This window comes from Myotis myotis, unplaced genomic scaffold (genome assembly GCF_014108235.1).
Source record: "Myotis myotis isolate mMyoMyo1 unplaced genomic scaffold, mMyoMyo1.p scaffold_m19_p_13, whole genome shotgun sequence".
In the NCBI taxonomy this organism is placed as follows: domain Eukaryota; kingdom Metazoa; phylum Chordata; class Mammalia; order Chiroptera; family Vespertilionidae; genus Myotis; species Myotis myotis.
In genome coordinates this window covers 22,729,306-22,755,162 of record NW_023416317.1, presented here as the reverse complement: position 1 = coordinate 22,755,162, position 25,857 = coordinate 22,729,306, and the positions used below count along the sequence as shown (strand labels likewise).

At 44.6% G+C, this 25,857-nt stretch overlaps 1 protein-coding gene across 5 annotated transcripts in view; it reads left to right on the top strand.

The window, feature by feature from the left end:
* ATP2B2 (ATPase plasma membrane Ca2+ transporting 2) overlaps positions 1 to 25,857 on the top strand; it is a 367,475-nt gene that overhangs the window by 148,005 nt on the left and 193,613 nt on the right. Inside the window, exon 3 of one of the 5 annotated variants that reach the window (XM_036332173.1) lies at positions 8,117 to 8,209. The exons of 3 other annotated variants lie outside the window; for them this stretch is intronic. The gene's annotated coding sequence lies outside the window, so the exon portion shown is untranslated. Of the gene's footprint in view, positions 1 to 8,116; positions 8,210 to 20,211; positions 20,336 to 25,857 lie in introns of those variants that run through there. One more of the 5 variants, XM_036332172.1, reaches the window with a different exon arrangement.

The following is a 25,857-nucleotide window of genomic DNA, read 5'->3' as shown; positions in this document are numbered from 1 at the left end:
GTTTTTTCTGCGGTCTCTCTCCTTGGCTTGTGTGGGCTGTCTTCTCACTGTGTCCTCACATGGCCTTTCCTCTGTGCACACGCATCCCTGGTGTCTCTTTGTGTGTCCCAATTTCCTCTACTTATAAGGACATCAGTCCATTAGGGCCCACCTGAAATGACCTCGTTTTACCTTCATCGCCTCTTTAAAGGCCTTATCTCCAAATGCAGTCACATTCTGAGATACTGGGGAGTTAGGACTACAACACGTGAATTTTAGAGGGGACGCAGTTCAGGCCATGATAGCATCTTCAAAATTAATTGCAATGAAGAATCTGAAGCTATCTCAATAAATTTTACCTGCTGTGAATTAAAGTCCATTTTCTCTACCTTACACGTCAAGGAATCTGTTACCTATGCATGCTTTCATAACATCATTCATTGGCCATTTAGAAAATATTGGCTCATTGAATTGCATAGATCTTTCTAATATTTTGTTATATACGATTTTTTAAAGTCATATCTGGAATCTCACCACTGACCTCATCAGAAGTGTTTTTACATCCTGGGAAGCTATCAAGCTCATGATACCAAATATAAGTTTTCCAAAATTCTGATTTTCACTTTGAAATCTCAAATTTTATCATTAGCAACAAAAATTGTCAGTTGTTTTCCTTGAAGCAATAATCTTACTTTGTTCACTTTTTGAGAAAATTCTGCCAAACATCCAAGTCTGAATAACCTTCATTTATCTGTCGGTGGTTCCCTTGTGTAAAAAAAATAGCGTTTCATGAAAACAGAGGCTAATTCAGCTCACAACTCAAACGATCACACAAAAACTTTTCCTCCGACACCCATCATAATTTGGTGTGCAGCAGACATATTTTATGCATACTTCCCACTTCATGTTCTCAAGGGTCAAGCTTTAATAAAATTAATCATTTTTCCTGCTTCACCCAGGATATTCCTAAGTGAGGCTGGCATTTTTGTACCGCAACTGTGTGGCAATGAAAGAGTAGAATAACTGCTGTACAATTTTGTGACACTCCCTTGATTTGCACTAGGGCACCAGCAGACTTACTCACCATTGCTTTTGCACTAGCAGTGTAAATATCAACACAGTGAGGATGCAAATAGCATCCTAGTGTTATTAGAAAAATAATTTTGACCTCTCAGCCCCCCTACAAGGGTCTTAGGAACCCTCAGGGGCATGTGGATTACACTTTGAGAACTGCTGACCTAGATAAAAATACAGAGAAGATTTGGGGCCAGACAGGGTAGAGCCTCAAAAATGACATTGGTGCCAGAGTCACAAGGCCTTGGTGTGCACCAGGCTCTTCTAGTGTGGAACTAAGTGGGTTTGGACAAGTCACTGTTCTCTGGAAGCCAGACACTTAACACAAAAAAAATGGTGGGTGCTTCCCACATCCCAGAGCTGGGGAAGGGAGGAGATGAGGCCCACACTTGAGAGCCTCTTAATGCGTAAATGGTAATGCACAGACCAGTGGGAGGAACCAGCTGCCTTGAGGAATGAGGCAAAGTTATGAACTTTCACATCCTGGCTTAAGCCACTTATGATTAGAAACACTGCTCAGATTCCTGTATTCCCCTGAAGAAACATAAGAGAGCTAGACCTGGAGACCCTGAAAGAAATCCAATTAGGTTTCTAATTTTAACAAATTGACAACTTTGGGGCTCTGCTTCAAGTCACGCATTACCACATATAAAAGTCCACATTTCCTCTTGTCTCCTATTGGACAGGTAGGCTCTGACTCAAGTCAGGTAGAAGGCTGGAATCCCACGGGAAATGACAAGCATTTCAGAAAATATGATTTGATTAGCAGTGTCAAGAAGATAGGTGATTCTGTAAAACTTCAGGGAACTAGGAAGTACTTGTTGAAAGGTTTTTAAGTGGACTTCTGCTTCCAGGAGCATGGAGTAGAGGTACTTCTCCTTCTTCCACTCACCAAGTGCAACTAAAACTCTTGAACATTATATATTAAAAAACAAACATTAGCCCTGACCAGTGTGGTTCAGTTAGTTGGAGTATCGTCCCATACACCAAAAGATAGTAGGTTTGATTCCTGGTCAGGGAACATACCTAGGTTGCAGGTTCAATCCGCCAGTCGGGGCATCACAAATCAATGTTTTTCTTTCTCCCTTCCTCTAAAATAAATAAATAAATAAATAAATAAATAAATAAATAAATAAATAAGAAACTCTGCTAATGAAGAACATAAACTGATGAACAAAAATAGATCCAGAGATATAGAAGCATCAAACAGACTGTCAAACCTCAAGGGAAGGCAGGGGAGGGTGGGTGGTTGGGAAGAGATCAACCAATGAACTTGTATGCATATATGCATAACCCAGGGACACAGACAATACGGTGGTGAAGGCCTAGGGTGGGGGGCATGGTGGGCTGGGAGAAGTCAATGGGGGAAAAGATTTTAAAAAATAAAAAACTATATTAAAAAAAAATGCAGAACAAACCAAAAAAATCTCTGAAAGAGAGAGAGAAAGAAGACAGACCTGTTATGGATCTGCAGACCCAACACAGTAGTGAGTTCCTGGGCTTTCTTTTGTCTCACATATCCCAGAGTTAAAGCTAAAGAAGCAAGAAATGAGGAAATGCCAATGAGTAAGCAAAATACACACAAAAAAAACAAAAGACAAGACAAGACATCAACGGAAGTTTGCTCTCTCTAGCCAAAGAACAAGAAAGGGAGCAACACTTTTATTTTTTTAATAATTATTTAATAATTATTTATTGTTGAAAGTATTACAAATGTCCCCCTTAAACCCCCATTGACCCCCTCCAGCCTGCCCCCACCCCTACTCCAGGCCCTCACCACCCCATTGTCTGTGTCCACAGGGCCATGCATATATGCATACAAGGAAGGGGCAACACTTTTAGATAAAAACTGCTCTATCAGCCAAACACCATAAAAACACTGTGCCCCCTGCTCCCGCCAGCAAGATCCAGTAGAGAAACTAGACTTCTACTTTCATCAGGCTACAATGAGGCACCACTGGGATGGTGTCAGAGAAGGAGAAGCACGGAGTCAGGACTTTCGTTCCCCACCAGGTGGTAACAAGACCTCACCCCCCAGAACCCATGGTGTCAGTAGAGTAACAACAAGGCACTCCTACCCTTCCAATCCAGGGAGGTATCAGTGGAAGCCTAATGCAGAGCTGGAGTTCCCAACCCCCCTTCCTATACTGCAGTAATGTCAGAGGAAGCCAGCTGAAATACTGGTAGAAGGTTTAAATATGATCCAGAGGCCATAACATAATATCCCAAATGCCCAGGTTTCAATTGAAATTTATTTATACCAAGAACTAGAAAGATCTCAAATTGAATGTCAAACGACAATCAGTAGATGTCAACTTTGAGGTTTCAGAGATGTTATTTTATCTGACAAAGATTTTTAAAGCAGCCATCATAAAAATACTTTAAGGATCAGTTATGAACACACTTGAAACAAATTTAAAAAATAGAAAGACCCAGCAGTGAAATAGAAGACAGAGAGAGGAACCAAATGGAAATTTTAGAATTGAAAAATATGATAACTGAAATTTTGTTAGAAACTCAGTGGATGTGCTTAACAGTGAACTGGAGGGAACAGAGAAAAGAAATCATTGAACTAGAACTTAGGACAATAAGAATTATCTAATCTGGATAACAAAGTAAAATAGACTTTTACTTTTTTATGAGAGTATAACAAAAAAATCTAATGTGTATGTCATTGAACTCCTGAGAGAAAATGAAAAAGAGAGTGGAGCTGAAAAGGTACTTGAAAAAAAAAATTTCTAAAAACGTCTCAAATTTGGCAAACAAAAAACCATAAACCTACAGATTCAAGAAGCTGAGAAAACTCCAAAGAGGCTAAACCCAAATTAATCCACACCAAGATACAAAGTAGTTAAATTCCTGAAAAGTAAAAACAAAACTAAAATCTTTAAAGCAGTGAGAGAGAAATAACCCACTTATCAGGGGGAAACAATTTGAATGCCAGTGGATTTCTCATAGGAAATCATGGAGGCCAAGAGGAAGCGGCACAACATTTTTTTCAAATGTTGAAAGGAAAGAACTGTCAAGTAAGAATTCTATATCCACCAACAAGATTCTTTAAGAATTAAGGGAAAATCAAGACATTCTTAGATGAAGGAAAACTAAGAGAATTTGTTGCTAGAAAATCAACCTAAAACAATGCTAAAAGAAGTTTTACATGCCAGGACTGACCAGCAGACCCTAAGTGATGGATGAATTACTCTGACACATGTTTCTGTAAAAGAGAAGGCTAAGGGGCTGCTTGGCTATAGGCACCAAACAGCCCTATTCACTTGCCTCCTTAGACTTTTATTGTAACAACAGCTTGAACTAAAATTAACCTCTAGATACAATCAACAGGGTAAGTATCCTTGAGAAAGCACATGCTTCTACAAGGTTGGGTCTATAGACTAAACATAGAGATTCCAGTAGAATACCCAGGGGTTCGGACTTGTTTGGAAAAATCAAGGCAGGGGCTGCTGCCTTCAGCAAGGCTCCCCCTAGAGGTCCCCAACCTTTTGGAGAATTCTCCTTACAGACTTTCCAACAAAGTCCCATGCTTCCCCACATCTACAAACAGAAAGGGAAAAACTTTTTTTAAAGGAATCTTAGAATACCAGGAAAGAAAAAAGAATCTAGTAAGCAAAAATGTGGGTAAATGCAATAGAAATTCTTTCTCCAGTTGAGCTTTCTAAATTATGTTTGATGATTAAAGCAAAAAAAATAAAACTTTTAGATATGATTGTAAGTGTATGTAGAAAAAACAGAAAACAGAAAATAAAATTGTAGACTTAAATTTTAACATATTACATTAAACCTCCAAACCAGATAGTTTCACTGGAGAATTTTACTAAATTTTTTAAAAAAATAACACCCATTCTACACAATGTCTTTAAGTAAATGGAAGAGGAGGGAACACTTTCCAGTTCAATTCATAAAGCTAGAATTACCCTGATATCAAAACCAGACAAAGACAGTGCAACAAATAAAAATAAAAACTACAGGCCCACATCCCTCATACATATAGATGTGAAAATCTTGAATGAGACATTAGCAAATAGAACTCAACAATGTAAAAACAATTATCCCTTATGACCAAGTAGAGTTTATTCCAGTAATGCAAGGTTGGTTCAACATTTTAAAATCAACAAATATAATCCACCATATTAATGGGCTAAGGAAGAAAATTCATATGATCACATCCATCAAATCAGGAAAAAACATTTCATAAAATTCAACACTGATTTATGAGGTAATGCTCAGAAAAATAGAAATAGAAGGGAACTTTGTCAACTTGATAAAGAATGCCTACAAAAAAATACATCTAACATAATATTTAATGGTTAAAGACTAAATGCTTTCCCTAAAATTAGGAACAAGGCAAGGTATCAATTCTCATCATTAATATTCAATTACTAGCCAATGCAATAAGATAAGCCAGTGGTTGGCAAACTGCGGCTCGCGAGCCACATGCAGCTCTTTGGCCCCTTGAGTGTGGCTCTCCCACAAAATCCCGACTTCTGCACATGGGCCACGAAGTTTCAATCGCACTGTACATGCGCGCCCACACATGGTATTTTGTGGAAGAGCCACACTCAAGGGGCCAAAGAGTCACATGCGGCTTGCGAGCTGCAGTTTGCCGACCACTGAGATAAGCCAAGGCATGAAGATTGGAAAGGAAGAACTAAAACTGCTCCTGTTTGCAGGTAACTTCATTCTCTGCATTAAAAATCCCAAAGAATCTACAAAAAAAGAAAACCTCCTAGGACTAATACGTGAGTTTGGGAAGGTCATAGGATACAAGACACATAGAAAAATCTATTGCATTTCTGTATACAAGATTTGTATACTGAAAACTACAAAACACTGATAAAAGAAATCAAAGAATGCCTAAATAAATGAAGTGACATAGTGTGTTCATGGATTGGAAGACTCAGCAAAATTAAGATGTTAGTTCTCTGCAATTCCTACCAAAATCTCAGCAAAATTTTTGTGGATATAGAAATTGTTATTCTAAAATTTATACAGGAAATGTAAAAGAGCTAAAATAGCTGAAATAGTTTTGAAAAAGAATAAAGATACCTGATTTCAAGATTTATTATACAAAAATCAAAACTGTGTAGTACTGACAGAGAGATGACATATAGATCAATGGAATGGAGTAGAGGATCTAGAAATAACCTATACAAATAAGCCACACCAATTTTTAACGAAGGTACAAAAACAATTCAATGAAGGAAAAATTATAATCTTTTCAACCAATGGTTCTGAAGTCATTGGGCATCCATGGGTTAAAACACACACACACACACACACACACACACACACACACACACACACCACACCACACAAAAAAACCTTCTACCTAAATGTTGCACCTTATACAAAAATTAACTCAAACTGGACCACAGATTTAAATGTAAAACTAAAACTTCTAGTTTAAAAAAATGTAAGGGGGAAATCTTCAAGATCTAGAGCTAGGCAAAGCTTTCTTAGACTTGACACCAAAAACATGATCCATAAGAAAAAAGATGATAAAAAAGATGATAAACTAAACTTCACCAAAATTAAAAGCTTTTGTGCTACAAAAGATTCTGTTAAAAGGATGGAAAAAGATAAGCTACAGACTGGAGGGAAATATTTGCAAACCACAAAATCTGACAAAATACTGATATCTGACATATATTTTAAAACTCAACAGTAAAAAAAATCAAACAATCCAATTTAAGAAATAGGCAAAGTTCATGAAGAAACATTTCTCCAACGAGTATATTTACAGATGGCAAATAAGCACATGAAAAGATATTTGGCATCATTAGTCATTAGAGAATTGCAAATTGAAACCACAATGAGATATTACATATTTATCAGAATGGCTAAAATAAAAAATAGCACCACCAAATGTTGATGAGGATTCTGAAAAACTGGATGATTCACACACTGCTGGTGGAAATGTAAAATGGTACAGCCACTCTGTAAAAGTTTGGAAGTTTCTTTTTAAAAACACACACAACTAGACATGCAACTACCATGCAACCCAACAATTACACTCTGAGGCATTTATCCGAAATAAATGAGAACTTATGTCTACACAAAATACCTATACTCAAGTATTTATAGGAGTTTTACTCATAATAGCCCCAAATTGGAAATAACCCAGATGTTTTTTTGTGGATGAATGATTAAACAAACGGTACATCTACCATGAATAGCATTCAGCAATAAAAAAAAAAAATAACTATTGATACACACAACAACTGGATGGATAAATCTCCAGAGAATTATTCTGAATCAGAAAGTCAATCCCAAAAGATTACATATAGTGTGATTCCACTTATAGAACATCATTGGATGAGCAATATTCTAGACATGGAGAACAGTTTCATCACTGCCAGGGCTTAGGATTGAAGGTGGGGTGGAAATGAATGTTACTATAAAGGGTTGGACTCAGTAAACATGTGATGGAACAGTCCTGATTATAGTGGTTGTTACATAAAACTACATATGTGATAAAAGTGCATAAACCTACACCACCACAGACACAGACCCATAGACACACACACACACACACACACACACACACACACACACACGGGAATGCTCATAAAAATAGGTATTATCTCTCTCCTGAAGTTGGGGAAATGGAGGTTCAGAAAGGTTAAGCCACTGAGCCCAGGGACTCTTGTCTCTCTCCAAAGCATACTCGCATGACCACTTTACCACACCCCTGCCCTGGCAGGCTACCCCAACCAGCAGACAGAGGACAGAGACCCCAGCTTGACACCCCTGACAGCAGGTGGACTTGCTTTCCCAAGACGGAGCCAGAGAGGGGTGATGCCCACCAGGCAAGTTTTGATGGGGGAGGCAGGGGCTGGGTCCCCATTTGGTTGGGTCAGCCCCTACAAGGTAGGTGAGGAGAAGGGTGCCCCTGCTTCTCTTCTATCTCCATCCCTACCCAACTCTGGCCCCAGCCCAGTGCCAGCACACAGGATACTCCACACCAGTCTTCCCTTCCTACCCCTTCCTGACTCAGGTCCTCATCAAGTCACCCACCCCTAATCAATGCCATCTCCCTTTTCCACAGCTGAACTTCATCACCCCGTCCCCAGAGCCAGCAAGACATGGGCCCCACTTTCCAAACCCCCAACGCCTTTCATTTAACCTGACACATGGAGGGGTGAGTTGAAGACTGGGGTTTTGCTGGGGGTGGGATAGATGTGGGAAGAGGGCACTTTGGGGGGGCTACTAATGGAGGTTCAACCGAACAGGAAAGCAGGGTTTGACAGCAGTGAACTTTCCTGTGTCACCCTGGCAGGGACACATGAATTATTTATGCACCATTGTGCTGCTTTGGGAAAATTCCCTTACATCCCTTTTGCGTTTGCATAGGGAATAGGCATAGAATGCAAAGGAGGAGGACAGCATCACTTCACACAGTGAACCGAGTCTGTTCTCTCACCTGTAAAATGGGGACAGTGAAGCATCTCCTTGTGTTAGTCAAGCAAAGATGATCCATGTAAAGTGCTTAGCAGAGTAGCTGGAACATAGTGGGTGCTCAATAAATGCTGTGGAATGAATAGGCATACGAGGTGCCCAGTGCAGGTTAGTTAAATGGGCAGCCCTCTCTCTGGGGTCAAAATGCCACTCAGCCTTCCAGAGCCGGCTGACATGGCAGCTCTGTGAGAGTTCTCTGGCTCCTAGCCTGGATTAAGCACATCTTCCTCTGTATCCTGAAGCCCTTTGGGAGGGCCTCTGTTATTGCCTTGCTCAGTTTACCTTATGTTATATATCTCCGAACCCCGAAGTCCATGCCCCACACCCCCACGCCCACCCCTGTTGAGGACCAGAGCTCACACTGCTTATCTTCCAGCATCAGACCCAACTTACCTTCCGCAAGAACATCCTCTGAGCCAGAGCTCAGAGTCATGATCTTGTCTGACTTCCCAGGAGGCGTCTCTAACCCTTTCACAGATGAGCAGACTGAGACCTCCCTTGCCAGCCAGGAGGCGGGAGAGCCAGGATGCACCTCCAAGATCCTGAGCTCGCTTCCTATTATCCCACACTGCCCGGGCAAGGAAGATAAGTAACTCCAGACCGAATCAGGGAGGGAGCACACAGGCAGCCTGGCCAGGCGCCTCTGTCCCCAGCCCTGGAAGATCACCCAGACCTCTTGCTTTGCTGAAGTTTTGTTTCTCACCCAAGCACTCTGGGACTAACCCGATTGTTTGCAAACACATTACATAATTGCTCACATATTTATTTAATGCCGTCTCTTGAATATTAAACAATTGATAATACAGAACAGAAACATGGGCATTTAAACCCAGCAGCTTTTGACAGGCGTGGGTGGGTAAGGAGGTTGAGGAGAGCCATCGATGAGCCACCCTGTCAGAGGGGGAGGTGACACCTCCCCTCTCCTCCTCCCGAGATGAGTGAGAGGCTTCTCAGGCCCATGGCTGGCAACGGCAGTGGAGTTTTCACCGTGGGGCTCAACCTCTTTCATTATATAAAGAGATGCATTCTCTCTTCCCTAAAGGAGGCTTGGAGCCAGGGTTTATTTGTTTACTCGTGTTTATAGAGCACCCTCTATGTGCAGTCACTGTTATGCTTTTATTCACCCCGGGTGCCCTGGGAATGAAACAGACATGACTCCTGTCCTCATGGTGCTGACACTCCAGCAAACAGGTGACCAAATAAATAAAGAAGATAGGTTCAGGGCATCACAAGACTGAAGAAAACAAAACAGGGTGGCAGTGGGGAGTGATGGGCAGTCTCTGAGGAGGGAACTTTAACCAGAGCTCTCACCGGTAGAAGCAGCCAGACATGCAGAGGTCCAGGGCTTGAAGAAGAGCATGGAGGGCGGTGGGCTGGGAGGAGTGAGCAAAGGCCCCACATGGGTGATGCATGCAGAGGAATGACTGACTGCCCAGGGCCGATTGGGCCGGGCCTAGAAGCACCCCATGCAAAGTTTGAATTATAGTCTATGTGTAGTGGCAAAACTATTGGAGGGTCCTAGCAATCTAATGAATGTTTGGAAAACATTTCTCTGCATCTGAGAGAGGACTGGCAGGTGACAGGTGTGCCAGGAAGAGCTGGGTCAAAGTTCCTGGTCTGCAGTGCTGGGGAGTGGTCAGGGAGAATCTAGGGAAAGCATAGGAATGGCTGACAAGGCTCCAAATGCTAGTAGATCTGTCCAAGGTTATAATGAGTTCCTCCCAGGCAGCAGTGGAGGGCCTGGCCTGACCCAGGAATCCTAGTAACACCAGTGATATAGATGATAATAACAGTATCTAGGACAGGGGTGGGCAACCTTTCTGTGAGTGCGTGCCAAAACCAGCAAAATCTCTGACTCAAAATTCTTCTGCGTGCCAACCCTAATTTTTTGAGAACATGTTACGTCTACTTGATATCTCTTAAGGTGTACGTATGTGAAGAACCTTGAAGAAATAATAAAATTCGAGCAACAAAAACACAGTATATGATGATGAAAAATACATTTATTTTTTAATGTATACATGTACACTGATAGTCCGACAGAAAACTTTATGACTCCGTTTGATATTATCAGTGGGACTTTTGCTGCTGCATCACTGATGACAGAGATTTTACATCAGGTTTATATTTCGTGACCTTCAGAGATATGTACGAGCTACTTTCATCCGTCAGGCTACTCCTATTATGAGACTTAACAAAATTCATCACTGAGAACAAGGATTCACAAGCGTATGTGGATGAAACCAAAACACTGGTCGGATCTAGGAAGGCAAGGAGAGTTAAGGCAGAGGCATAGAAATTGCTCTTCCCTTCTCTTGTCAATCCATGTCTATGGTCTTTAAGATAATTTGTTATGTAAAATTATTTATTTATCTAAGATGCACCTACACTGAATTTATCTGAAAAATAAAAAAGTCGATATTAAGAAAAAATTGTAAATGGAAGATTGTAAGAGAGGGTTTCGTGTGCCAGCAAAAGTTACTGGCGTGCCATGTTTGGCACGCGTGCCAGGGGTTGCCCACCCCGATCTAGGATTTACTAAGTACTTACCATGAGCCAGGAAAGGACATGCCCTCTGTCCTCACCACCAACCTGCAACATATGCAGTTTTGTTGTTCCCATTTCACAGTAGAGGAAAATAGGCACAGAGTGGTTAAGTAAAACACCCAGGGTAGCTCAGCAGGTAAGTAGCAAAGCTGATCCATCTTGACTCCACACAATCCATGTTGACTGAAAGAATAACAATAATAGCAATTAGGATGGCAATCACTTAAGACAGTGTGGGTTATGTGCCAGGCCCTATTCTAAGTGCTTTAAAAATATTAATAATGTAGTCTTCACAACAGCCCCATAAGGTAGTCACAAACACTATTCCTACCTTTATAAAAGGAGAAACTGAAGCAAAGAGTATTAAACTCACTTATCCAAAGTGGTATTCAAACCCAGGAGGTCTGGCTCAAGTCCACGATTTTAGCAAAATGCCGTGGGAGTTGAGGAAACTGGGGAACCAGCAATCCAACTCAGCTATATCTGCATTTCTAAGTCTGGGGTTGAGGCCACTTGCTAGCAAGCGTTCAGCAGCACCCATCCTGGGCTGGGCCAGGGGATGCAGGTGAGTGAGGTATTGCTCCAGGAGCCAGGAGCAACCATGACTGGCAGGATTGTCCTCCCCAGAGCCATCTGGATCCCCATTGGCCAAAGAAGAGCCTCCCAGAGCCTGATCTACAGGCCTGCAACTGAGAAATGTGCCATTGCAGCCTAAGTGGAGAAGTGTCACCTCCTAGATCCAGGAATCGGGAAATCCCTTCAGAGCATCCAGAGAGAAATGAACTGAGAGAGGTTAATGGAGTCTAAGAATATTTATGGGAAACGTTTTACGCCAAGTCTGTGCCACAGTAACACCCAAAACATTCTCAGTGGAAATACCTTTTAAGTAAAAATTACAGGCATCCTTTCTTATAAATAAATGTGATTAGTAGAATTTCCATGTTGGAGCAATGTATTAGGCGGTTATAACTAACACCAGTGTACAAAGAAACTCATCCCCCTTCGAATGTGGACGGTAATTCCCACTAGAGGGGCTGTGGTAGTGTGGGGGGTGAGGGAGGGACAGTACATGGGAAGTGCTCTGAAAAAGGTGAAAGCTTGCACAAATGGGGGCTTTAAAAGTACCCAGGCTTCTTAAACACCTTGTCCTCTTAGGCAGTTGGAACATTTCCTTCCTTTCTGTTTTCCTCAATGAGAGAATGGAGAAAACCATACACACACACACACACACACACCCCACCCCCAGCCACAGTCTGAAATACAGGGGACAGAGCAAAGAGGTTGGGTCAATGCATCGCAAACCTCTGATACTCACCATTAATTCCAGGGAGCTCTTCTGCACAGGTCTGTCTTGGGGTTGAGGGTTGATGTGGCACCATATTGACAGCCTGGCCACACAGCTCACAGTCCTTGCTGTGCCGTCCTGCAGTTGTTTACATGCTCTCCCACCTCAATGTTCTCTGCTTTTAAATGGGAGTAAGAAGCCCTTCCTTTAGAGTATTTTGAAAGGATTGAGTGGGAGAGAAATCCTGATGTGTCCAGCAGGGGGCCTAGGATATCAGGCACTGCTTAGTGGTCCTCTGTTCTGGTGGCCCCAATGGGAACATAGCCTCAAATTGTGAGGACCCCGGGCCCCTTTCCACTGGGACCGTGTCAGTCTCTCTCACAAGCACTGGGAATAGACAGTTTGCCATCGGTATTGCTTGCTGAGGCTGCCGTAACAAAGCACCTCAAACTGAGTGGCTTAAAGTCACAGACACATGTTGTCTCATAGTCCAGGAGGCCGGATGTCCAACATCATGGATTCGGCAGGGTTGTTACTTTTGAGCATCGTGGCAGAGAATCTGTGCCAGGCCTCTCCCCCAGCTGCTGGCGGTTTGGTGGCAATCTTTGGAGTTCCATGGCTTCTGAGTGTGATACCCTCATCCCCCTTCACACCATCTTCCCTCCATGAGTGTCTGACTCTGTGCCCAAATTTCCCCTTTATAAGGATACCAGTTATATTGGCTCAGAGCCCACCCTAATGACCTCATCTTAACTTGCTTGCCTCTGTAAAGACTCTACCTCCAAGTAAGGTCATATTTACAGGATCCCCACATATCTCTGCGAAAGGAAGGGTTACAGTTCAATCCATAACACCATCATAATTGTTTGAATCTGACTCTAAACAGGCTGCCAGTTCATTCATGACATTTCTCAAATAGACTCGAAGAATATTTTGTGTCATTTTCCAAAAGAGCAATGTCCTTCTTCAAAATCATAGACTCCTAGCTTCCAGAAGATTCCCATTGACTCTTGGCCTTCACAAACTCCAGTCTGGGTCTCTGGTCATTATCTTACACGAAGAGGAAGTGGGTTTGAACTCAGGCTCTTTGTCAGCCCAATTATGTGCTGGACTCTGGGAATACGGGAGCCAGGGTCCTAGCCTTCAAGGAGGTCACGGGGAAGGCCACAAGGACAGGCAGATGACAGGCAGGTGAGCAGCTGGCTGTTACTGGGCAAGTGGGTGCTGGGGCCACCAGGGCCCTTCCCAGCAATGATCTACAAGGAGCAGGAGGAAAGGCTTCCTTCCTGGGCCACTTCCTGTCTTAAAGTGAGAAATGTCACCTTGAAGGGAGAAATGTCCTTCCTGAGTATGCCGAGGACCACGGGAGAACCCCAGTCACTCTTTGTGTGGTCAGATAATTGATCACCACTCAGCTTTCATTCTGGAATGAGATCCTGAGTCCCTGCCTACACAGCAAGTCTAGAAGTGCAGAGGAACCCAGAGCCCATCACCCCGATAGTACCCCAGCTTGGCCAGGGTCCCTGAGGGGTAGACCGCCCTTCTTGCCAGATCCTCATTCTTAAAATAAACTTCCCAACCGTGAATATTGGAAGTTCCACATCACTCGAACTGAGAGCACGATAACCTATATTTCCAACGTTATAGTGACCACGGAGGACAATGCACTATGAACTGGTCGGAATGCACCAGACTAGGCACACTAGGTGCTGGGTTCGAATCCCAACGCTGCCAGTCTGAGCTTTCTGACCCTAGGTGAACGTTGCCACTTTTTCTCAGTTTCCCCATGTGCAAAGTAGAGATGGTTCTCACCTCACAGATGAGGGAAGTCTATAAAGGGCCTCATGTGATACTGGCCCCCCAGCAGGTACTTTCCCTCTTCTCTCTCTGTGCCTCAGTCTCCTCCCCTGCAAACAAGGGACTTGGACGAAGTGGATTCTGGCCAGCTCTGTAGGGCTTTGGGGAGTGGCCTCCAGGAAGTCCAGCATCTGGCAGGGCAGAGGAAACTTCCCATACCCACAAGCCTATTTTGCCAGAAGCTGCTGTGTGACCTGGGCAAGTGCTCCCTGCTCTGTGCAGGCTGACTGGTGAGGCCTCAGGGGCTTCCATGGGGGTTGCTGAAGGAACCAGTACCCATGAGCCTGGTAGGCATTTGCTCAAAACTATTTCTTGCATCTGAGTCAAAGGCTCCTGGGCTCCAGGTATCACTGTGCTCCCTCAGGTCTTGCCCTCAGCCTTGGCCTGCCCTCCCCAGGTCAGTGGGAGAACTAAGAAGGGACCTGCCTTCCTTTCACTATTAAACTGGTAGGATCTTATTATTAGAAGGAACCAAAGAACTCCTCCACAACCGCACCCAATGCTAAAAGCTTTATCCAGAATCCTTGACTGGTAACTTTTTAATTTCTTCCTAGTTACCGCCAGGGATGGGGACCTCATTACCTGTTATGTGCAAAGTGGAGAGATGGCACGCCATTCATGAACTTCATGTTCAGGCATTTTGTGTATGAAGAACTCCTCACTCAAGGCCATTTGACTCTTATTTTAGACACAATTTTAACAACATGAGTTATCTGTTTCTTAAATTAGAGAATAGAAGACCCTTCTCAGGTTTCGCCTCCCCTGGAACTGTCCCCAGGGTAACTTCCATCCCCATGAAAATCAATCACTTTACCCTCTGTCTGGCCTCTTCAGATGTGCCTCTGTATCATAACATGTTTTATTAGGTTGTTTAGTTACATCTTTCCCACTAAATCCCAAACTCCCCAAAGGGGCAGGGGCAGGGGCGGTGGAAAGAGCTTGCTTGGGGCTTTGACTCAAATACGTGTAATGTTCATGCCCTATTTCTTCCTACCTGTGTGACCCAGAGGAAGTGATCTAACCTCTCTGAGCACATGTATCAATCAATGTGTTCACCATCTCCCTGAGCCCAGAGTCCAGGTCTTGGCGATCTCTGTATCCCTAGTCCCTGATACACAGTGGATGCTTAGCACTTGTTGAGTAAAGGAAGTATCAGGAGGCCTCTGGGTGGGGTACATTATGAAATCACAGGAGAGGGAGTTTGCTACTAGGAGCAAACACACCACGGTCATAGAGAGCTTACAGAGTTAAGCCAAGATCAGAGACAAAACAGGAAAATAGGATGCACGGGCTTAAAACATGCTGCTTAGTGAAGGGACAGCAGAAGTAAACATGCTTAGGGGAGCCTCCCATTACCACCCAGCAGTCACCCCACAGGAACCACCAGCACTGTGGTCCCTGCACTAGCTTGGACATAGGCATCTAGTACAGTGATGGCGAACCTTTTGAGCTCGGCGTGTCAGCGTTTTGAAAAACCCTAACTTAACTCTGGTGCCGTGTCACATATAGAAATTTTTTTATATTTGCAACCATAGTAAAACAAAGACTTATATTTTTGATATTTATTTTATATATTTAAATGCCATTTAACAAAGAAAAATCAACCAAAAAAATGAGTTCGCGTGTCATAGATTCGCCATCACTGATCTAGTACCTGTGTGACTTAAACTGGGTTTTAAAAAGCGAAAGAGGCTGGGAAACAAAGGAAGTCACTACATTGACTAAATAATATGTTTGCGACATAGATGTTCAACTATTTGTCAAATAAGAGCTGTTTTGATTAGCAAAATATCAATTCACTTAAAAATGAAATAGTCAGGTTAGTTCCTCACCTCTGAAAGGCTTAAACTAAAACATACGTCGGCACATGAAGAGGAAAATGGGAGCTGGGAAACTACTCGTGTGGAAACACTCCCTCTTCAGTGATGTTGGAGAAAGGATGTGGGCTCTGCTTCATGGGAAACAAGAAATGGTTTTTGCCTGTTCTCTGCAAACCCAGAGAAAGGATCAGGCATGTTATAAGGGAACAAGCAAGGAGTGTCATGGGGCCAAGAGACAGGGTGGATGGGAGATTGTCGCCATTTCCCCCTCTAGTCCAGGAAGGCTTCCTGAAGGAGGTGAGATCTGGGCTGTTGGCCCAGGCCCTCCCCATCTCTCCTGGCCTTGGCCTCTGCCCAGTGTTCACACCCATGTGTCCTGATTCCTTAGAAACCTCTGTTCTTGGGTCCTGCCAGTTGCACACATGGCAGCTGCCCTTCCCTCACATTCCCAGGGCCACCCTACACTAGCCAGCGTACAGGGAGTCCTCAGAACAAAAAGAACTTCCAGGTAGTCAGGACTGGAGCCAGGGCACAGCTGATAGGATCAGAAACTTCAAGTGAACAGTGGCCCAGGAGGAAACTGTGACACAGGAATGCCCACCACCCACACTGCTTTTGGCAGAGGCCACTGTTTCACCAATCACACAGCCCTGCGGAAGCCAGCCCATGGCCTTAATAGCCAGCCACCCTCCCCTGCCCCTCCCCACCCGGCCTCCCCACCTCACTGATCCCAAGGCCAAAAAGGAAGGCAGCCCTGCTGGCAGCAAGATGCAACCAGCACCGTGGCTTCCACACAAGGTGTAATAGCAGACTGCAGACGTCTGCAGTGGCTGTTGGTGCTGAAGCTGAGAGGTCAGAATAGGGGTTTGTGTCTGTGACTTGAGACCCAGCGGGGTCACCAGGGGATTCGCCACCATCTCCAGCCCAGGTATGGGAGGGTGGGTTCATTGGGCACTGCCCATGGCTCTGGACTGGCTGATCCCCTCAGGGGCCTGGGTCTCCAGGGCACAGGGTTGCTGAGATGGAAACAACTTAGTGTCAGGGGAGGGACCTGCAAGCCTTTGAATTCTGGGCTAGAAGGGAAGGTGGAGGGTGAGGCCTGTTCACAGGGCCCTTTGGAATTGAAGAGGACTTGGCTGGGGAACAGTCTCTGGCCCACAGTCTATGGATGCCCTTTCTCCAGCGGGCTGTTAGAGTGTGCAAGAGCGTGAGCTCTGGAGCCAGACTGCCCAGGTTCAAATCCTGGCACCTGTGTACAACTTTGCACATTTGCCTCGGTCTCTCTGTGCCTCAGTTTCCTACCCTGTAAAATGGAGGTGGTGATAACTGTACCTATTTTATTTGGCTGTTGTGAGGATCAAATGAGATGATAAACACAGCCCCTTAGCGCAGGTAAGTGTTCCATGGCTCTGAGCATCCTCACTGGAACTGGCTTTCCAAGGCCACAGGGTCAGCCTGGAGAGAAAGTTAAAAGACCCTTTAGGCTACCTGCCCATTTCACAGATGCAACTACAAAGGAGACCACCTTAGACTTTTGAGTCATACAGACCAGGGTTTGAATCCTGTATCTGTAAATCTGTCCGCTAGGAAGTCTTAGATAAGTCCTTGCCCTCTGACTCCCATTTTTTTTTCACATGTGAAGTGGAGATAATTATGGGACCTACTTCATGGGATACTTAAAAAGATGAAATTATGCTGCAAACACATAAAGGGCTTATCCTCTACCTCATACTTAAATTAGGAGCCACTATCACCACTACCATCATCATCACCATCATCATCACCATCATCACGGTTACTGCTTATTGGTGGTGTTGTTATTGCTATTGTTATAATTAATATCAGGAAAGGGAGACATAGAGAGGGAGAGGGACTTGCCAGTGGCCACACAGCAAGTCAGAGGGCAGGACAGGTCCCAGCATGGCCTTCTAACCCCCATCCCTATTCTTTCTGCTCCCCTCACCATCTCAGTGGCCTTTATTGGTCTTTGTTGTCTCTCCACACATCCTGCCTAGAGCTTAGTTTCTCTGTGCAAGAGGCCCCCCTAAAGCATCTGAGAACCCTAGAGCACTAACTGCATTGTTTCTGGGCGCAGATCTTGGGGCATCACACAGGGGAAACTGGCATCCCCCAAGAGGCTGGGCCAACAGAGAGCAGGGAGGGAGAGTACCATCTTCCATGATTTCCGCAGCTCCATCTCAAAGCCCTCCAGCTTCCCCACTGTCCCAGGGATCCTTAGCCAGGATGCAGACAGAATGCAGCTTTTGAGGGCAGATGTCGGAAGTACAGCACTTCTTGCACCCCAAGGAGCTCCTTAAGAAAGGAAGGATTGGGACTCCACCTTTCACCAGAGTTTCCTTGGACACTGAGGTAGGTCTGAGGGTTATCCTCAAGGGTCCCCTGGATCTATTAGTAGATGTAGGCCCTCTCTGCAGGCTTGTCTCTGTCTCTTTCACCATCTGGCATTCAGAGTTTGGATCTTCCCTAGCAGGGAGGGATGGAGACACAAGAGGAGTCAGGGAAGGGGGACAATTGGGTTTGCTTTGAGGAGAAATAAGAGCACATACCTGTTTTAATAATATAAATGTTACATGAGCAATTTATTCAGCACTTACTTATGTACCGGGCACTGTGCTAAGAAATTATGTATGTTATCTCAGTCAATCTTCACTACGGCCTCATCAGGTAAAAATATCACTATATTCATTTTACAGGTGAGTGAACTAGACGTGGCTTACTTATACACCACATGGTGACTACAGATACCAAGCAAATGATATCAAAGAATGATAGACTCAGGGTAGACTATAATAGGGAGTTCTGGGGACTGTGGCAAATTGAAGAGAGACATTCAATTGTTTTTTGTAGAGGCATGATACACACCCATTAAAGTGGGTAAAGTGCTCAAATCTTAAATGTAATACTTAATGATTTTTATATATATTTGTAGATGTGACCACAACCCAGATCAAACTATAGAATATTCCTGGTACCCTAAAACATTCCTTCTAAGGCATTAAAAAAATTTTTTTAATTCTGCAAAACCAAAAGGAACCTAAAGAGATGATGACTAGCCCTAACCGGTTTGGCTCAGTGGATAGAGCGTCAGCCTGCGGACTCAAGGGTCCCAGGTTCGATTCCGGTCAAGGGCATGTACCTTGGTTGCGGGCACATCCCCAGTAGGGAGTGTGCAGGAGGCAGCTGATTGATGTTTCTCTCTCATTGATGTTTCTAACTCACTATCCCTCTCCCTTCCTCTCTGCAAAAAATCAATAAAATATATTTAATTAAAAAAAAAAGATGATGACTAAATATAATGTGGTATTTGGAACAGAAAAGAGGACTTTAGGTAAAAACTAAGGAAATTTGAAGCGAATATGGGCTATACTTAATATTAACATTTCAATATTGATTTATTAATTGTGAAAAAAGTACCATACTAATATAAGCTGTTAATAATAGGGAAAACTGCATATGGATAGATGAGAACTCTCTGTATTTTTCTTAGCGATTTTTTGGCAAATCTAAAATTGTTCTAAAACAAAACATTTATTTATTTTTAATGTTTTTATTAATTTTTAGAGAGAGGGGGGAAGGGAGAGGGATAGAGAGATAGAAATGCCAATGAGCAACATCATCAATGGGCTGCCTCCTTCATGCTCCCTACTGGGGATCGAGCCCAAAACCCTAGCATGTGCCCTGACCAGGAATCAAACTGGTGACCTCTTGGTTCATGGATTAAGGAGCAACTACTGAGAAACACTGGCCAGACCAAATTTTATTTTTTTTTAAAGCATTTTGCAAATACTCAAGCAAAATATGTCCTTGAGCTGGATCTGGCCTTTGAGCTGCCAGTTTGTGACTTCCAGTAGTCTAATGTTCTCATTTTACATATGAGGAAATTGAGGCCCAGAAAGGGGAAGCCCCTTGTTCAGGGCTCCACATAATGTCAGTGGCAGAACCAAGACTAAAAGTCTGGTTGGTACTTCAGCAGTAAAAATTGGTCTGGGGTGTGGGTAGGGGGCTGCTGAGGTCTCCCTGACAATGTGCCTTGCTGAGGACTTGCCCTGCAGGCAGCTGCCAGGGGCCACCCCCCTTCCCTCTGCTGCTTCCTCCTGAGCTCTCTGGGCTGTTAGTTGGAAACCAGTTCTCCCACTGGCCTTAGCAATAGAGGGAGTGGTCATGGGCAGCTCCTTTTCTGACAAGAGGATGTCACTTTCCTGATCCAGCCAGCCTCAGTGCACCTGACAGCTGTCCCTCATGCCCAGCACACCGTCTGAGTTGAGTGCTGGATGGATGGGTGAGTAGAAAAATAAAGGAGGGAAGAAATAAATGTCAAGGGTGGGTGGTTGGGGTGTTTTGGGGCAGATAAAGCCAAGAGCAGACTCCACACCAGATGGCCTGCATCACACCCTGGCTCTGCCTGATCCTGGGCAAGTCACTTACCCTCTCTGTGTATCAATTTCCTCATCTTAAAATGGGGATAATAGTAGTACATGCACCTTACAGAATTGTTGAGAGAATTAAGGAGTTGATTAGCATATGAGGGAGGGAAGTAATAGATTAGGAGAAGAAAAAAAGGGAAAATAGGGGAGGGTGATATTTAGTTTTCATATTGGGACATAGAAACTTGGACAAAGCCACCAGTCTGACCACTAACACAGGAAAGGGGATGAGTAGTATCATGCTGTGGTTAGAGCACAAATTACAGAGCCAGGTTGCCAGGGTTCAAGTCCCAAGGCCACCACTTACTAGCCATGTGGTCTTGGATGAGTAAGTTAACTTCTGTGTGCTTTTGTGTCTTCATCTGTAAAGTGGTGACAGTGGCACTCACTTCGCAAGGTTGTTTATGAGAATTAAGTAATTTACTGGTATGTGATTAGCGCTTAGGACTATACCTGATATGTTTAAGACTACTCTTGGCATATAGCAAGTATTTGTTAAATAAGTGGGAAAGCTCACTCTCTTCTCTGAGAGGCCCTGACTGATCAGACACTGTAAATCCCTTATCTCCTGTATCCAGGCGAGAACCACCCTTAATGAAGTCAGATGAGGGGAAGGCTGAACTTGTAACCAACCAGCTGCCCACCTCTCTGGCCTCACCCACCTCTGGCCAATCCCAGAGTGGGCAGCACTTCCAATATTTTAAGAGAAACCAGAAATCTAGATTCTAATGCATGATCTCCCAATTTTTAAACGTTGGCATTTGTTCAATTTTATTTTAAGCTCTGGGCAAAACAAAGAAATGTATATTAAGCTGGCTGCTCTCCCAAGTGGCTGGTTTGCAGCTTCTACCCCAATCTAGCCCTGCTTTCTTTTATTTTTCTCCTGCATTTTAGAGGAAGGAAACTGAGACCCAGAGAGAAGTGCTTGGACCAGCTGTGTCTGACCAATTAGTGAAGCCAAAAGCAGTCTCCTAGCTCCCCAGTCCTGGTGGCTAGTGACAAGGGAGTCCCTGGGTAACTGACCAGACTTTGGACTAGGTGAGGGAGGGGAACTCGAGGGGGAATTTCCCCCTCGGCCTCAGGCTCTTCCAGTAGCATATTTGAAATACGGTATTTGTTAATTAGGTGCCATCTGCACCATGTGTCAGGGGTGCAGCTGAATATAAAGCAGGGGCCTCCCCATAGCAACGATTCACAATGCAGAGAGCCACAGATTCACTCCTGGCCCTGGCCCTGGCCCAGCAGGTGAGGAGCCAGGATTCCAAGGGGCTCCGGAATCTCAGGCTGAAAGAGGGAGCTAGCAGTGAACTCTATGGTCAAAAAAGCCACTACCTGAGAGCTGGAGGGGTTGAGGAGAGAAGAGCAGCATTTCTGGAGAGAAATTTTAGAGGGGTACTTTGGGGAAAGAGGGTTCATTTACAGCAGCGATTTTCAACCAGTGTGCCTCAAGAATTTTTAAAACATGCAATACCTGACTATTTAGACAGGGACACTGACCTCTTCTCCCTTAGATTGTCAAATTTAAAAAAATGACAACAGCCTCTCAGGTCAGGCGATTCAGTTGATTGGAGTGTCCTCCTGTACAGGTTTGATTCCTGGTTGGGGCACATACCTAGGTTGCTGGATTGATCCCCGGTCAGACATGTACCGGAGGTAGCCAAATGATATTTCTCTCTCAAATCAATGTTTCTCTCCCTCCCTCACCGTTCCTCTCTCTCTCTAAAATCAATAAAACATATCCTTAGGTGAAGATTTAAAAAGTGGTAGCAGCCAACACAGTCATCCGGTGTGACTGGATCAAATTTATGCCATGGTGTGTGTGTTTTGTCAGATCGGCAAAAAATATATGTTTTGGTGTGCCACAGAATTTTAGTAACTAGTTTATGCAAGCCATGAGATGAAAAGGTTGAAAATTCCTGATTTATAGGCTTGTAAAACTTTGAATTTAAGTTGTTTTTTTCTTTTCTATTGAAAAAATGCTCTTTGATTCCCTCTTACTTAACCTGTCTGCACCTCTACTTCATCATCTGTCAAATGGGGATCAAAATTGTATTCACCTCCTGCAGTTTGTGATGAGGATGAAATGAGACAACCAACACGTGCGGAGGATTAAACAGTACAAATCAGCCATTGTTTTCATTGTCCTCAGCAGCCAGCCTGCCTGTTTGCACTAGTGGTGGTTTGAGAACTTTCCACTCTTGGCCTTTCTTTATCCTGACTCTACACGTTTGTGATCTTTGTTTTGTCTGTAGAGTCAAGTGCATATACCAGCGTGGAGCACCTCTCGGGAGTCAGGTTCTGTGTTAGCCCCTTCCACCGTTTTCTCTTCCTTACCCTCAGAGCAGCCCTGGGAAGCCAACACCATCACCATTCTTTCAGATGAAGAACCTGAGGCTCTGGGAGGGAACTTCACTTACCCAAGGTCACCACCAACTGGGGACATGACCTTGAGTAAGCCCCATTACCTTCCTGAGCCTCCCGCTTCCTCATCTGAGGTTCAGGACACCTATCCCAGGGCTGCTGTGAGGACCTATGAGGTAATGAGTTGGAAAGTGCGCGGTCAGCTGTAAATCCAAGCCAAACGGACATCGATGTGAGTCCTGCAGAGCCCTGCTCCTGTTTAGGGTTCAGTTCATTTTGGCAGCAAGAGCTATGGAGAAAAGTTATTTCAAGTGTCTTTTTCTTGGGTGGTTTCCAAAATGCATCATCTCCCTCCAGCTAACAAGTGCAAAACTGGCTTCCGTAGGGGCTTTGCTCAAAGCAAGTAACTTCCCATGGGATAACCTGAGAGCTGAAAAAGAGAAGGGCATGAGGTCCCAGGGAAGACAGGATCACAGAGAAGGCCTCAGGCTACGGAGTCAGACAGATGTGGGTTCAAATCCTGGCTTTCCCACTTGTTAGCTGTGTGACCTTGAGACAGCTAGTTAACCTCTCTGAGCCCCACCCAGAGGATTGTTATGATGAAGGGGATGAAAACAGTAGTTGAGAAGAAGCAAAGCATGGGGGTCCACTAACATCCAATGAGACCAAAGCCAAGTCCAAGGCTGGGGCTGCAGACCTTGCATGGTGTGGGGAGCAGGATAGAAACCAGTCAAGGGGCCCAGAAAAGGGCCAACTACTGAACCTGGAAGGGAAGATTGGTCAAGTAGTGCTCAGCAGAAAACATACCCTGGACCATGAGCAGCTGGAGAGCAGGCACTGTGTACTTTTCATCTCAGTGGCCTGGCCCCTTATAGGTGCACAGCATCCATTTCAAAAACTGAATTTAATATTCACTTTCTGCCTCATCCCATCCATTCAATCCTCTGTGAAGTGTAGGACACTAGCCAGTTCTGGTAATTGACAGATTTAGGTTCCAATCCAAGCTCTTCCCTTTCTGGCTAGGTAGCCTTGGGCAAGTGACCTCCCCTCTCTGACTCTCAGTTTCCTCTTCCGCAAATGGGCTGAAACTGCCTCCCCAGCAGTTATTGTAGGACTGAGAGATGATATATGTGAAAGCACCAACATGCTCCTAGACATTCTGAGAGGCAGCAGTAAATGCTGTGGCTCCTTACAAGGGTAGCCCATGGCCACCTCTGCCTTCCCTCCTCACACACAGGTTGAATTCCCTAAGGCGTTCAGGATTTGTCTTTCCATCTCAGGTGACACAATATAAGCACCTGGGCTGCATACATCTAGGAAGAGTGAAGTGTCACCTCTGCTCCCACAGCAGCTTTATATTATTTCCACACTGCACTATGTTGATTGGACATGGTGGGGTTAACAACATCCATAAAACAGGTCAAAAATGAACTAGTACAGGCAAACCACTCAGGATCAAGGAACAAACTGCCCTCAGGAATTAAAACACCCAGCCTCCATCGCTAACACCACCCATTGCTGCAGGTTTATTAGTGTCTGTGGACGTTTTTAGGTTGCTAGTTCAAGAATGGAGGGCTTTCTGGTGCCACTTTCCATGTCTTATTCTCAAGGATGGCCTGTCAGCTCCGCACTGTCGCTTGACTATTTCTGAGTGCTTCTCTGGTACCTGCAGGTCAGGCTGAATTCCCGAAAGGTGGGACTGACTCTATCTCTCCCTGTGGCAGAAAACCCACCAAGATGGGGCCTGTGAGGCTGGGGCCCAGAGAGGGGCAAGTTTGGGATGTGTGTGCCCTTGAAGTCTGAAGCTGGCAAAGGTCTCAGGCAGAGCTTGACATGTCTGCTAACTCTCTCCCTGTTCATTCAGTGCAGAACCTGTCCTGGGAACCTCCTCCTCAGAACTGGGAACAGGTTTTGCCCTGTGATTGGTTGGGAAAATCCTGCTTTCTCTCCTGGCACCATTGGAGGATCGCCATAGCTATCTGCCGGGGGCCTTGGAGACTTTATCTGTAGCAATTTAGCCTCATCAGCAACCTCTGAACCCATGGTGATGTGTTGCCTAAAGAAGTCACATAGTTTGGTCCAATACCTATCAAAATGCATGAGCACAATCTCAGCTCCTCCAGCCCACACCTCTTTCTCTGCATTTATTTAGGATTTTTCTCCACAGGCAACAAGGGGTTTGCCCAACCTCTATTAACTGGCAAGACCAGGACTCTGAGCTTTAAAACCAGCCCCACCCCGCCCCCACCCTTTATCACCTGCTCCAGCGCTGACTCCCACCCCGGCCTCTACCTCTGGGCCCCAAAGCTAATTACAGGCTTCCCTAAATCACGCTAAGGTAAAGCTAATTAAATCAGGGTCGGCCAACAATTTTCTGGCTTGGGGCAGGCAGTCCAACACCTCTCTTCTACTCCAGGATCCTAAAACCATGGCTTGCAGCTTCATTCGAGTTTGAGAATAGTGTTTTATCACTTAGGTCTGATTTTAGGAAGAGCAGCCAACGGAACATTTTTTCCCAACTGCTCCTTTGCACCATCTCAGGGTGACCATGTGGATCAGGTTGGGGGCTTGAAAAACTGAGGTGCGGCCAAATCTGTGCTGCTAGGGGAAGGTGTGCGCAGAGACAAAGTAGATAACATCTTCTTCTTGGCAACTCCCCACCATGGGGGTGCCCCGCCCATGCTTAACGTGAGCAAAAAACCCTATCTTCAATCCCAGTCCTGCCACTTGCTAGGTGAATACCCTTGGGCAGGAGACTTTGCCCCTCTGTGCCTCAGTCTCCTCATCTAGTAATGATAGTGCCTACCTCACAGACTTGCTGAGAATTAAATGAGAAAACATCTAAGGCAGCCAGTGTGGAACACGTTTCTGAGCCAACGTTGAATGAACAAGTGCCTGGCACAGAGCCACATACGGAGTAAACACCAAACCATATTAGTTTCCTTGTCCCTGGATTTATAACTGTGAATATTCATGGGACAGAGTGGCTAAGTTCCCAAAACCTTTATGTGAATAA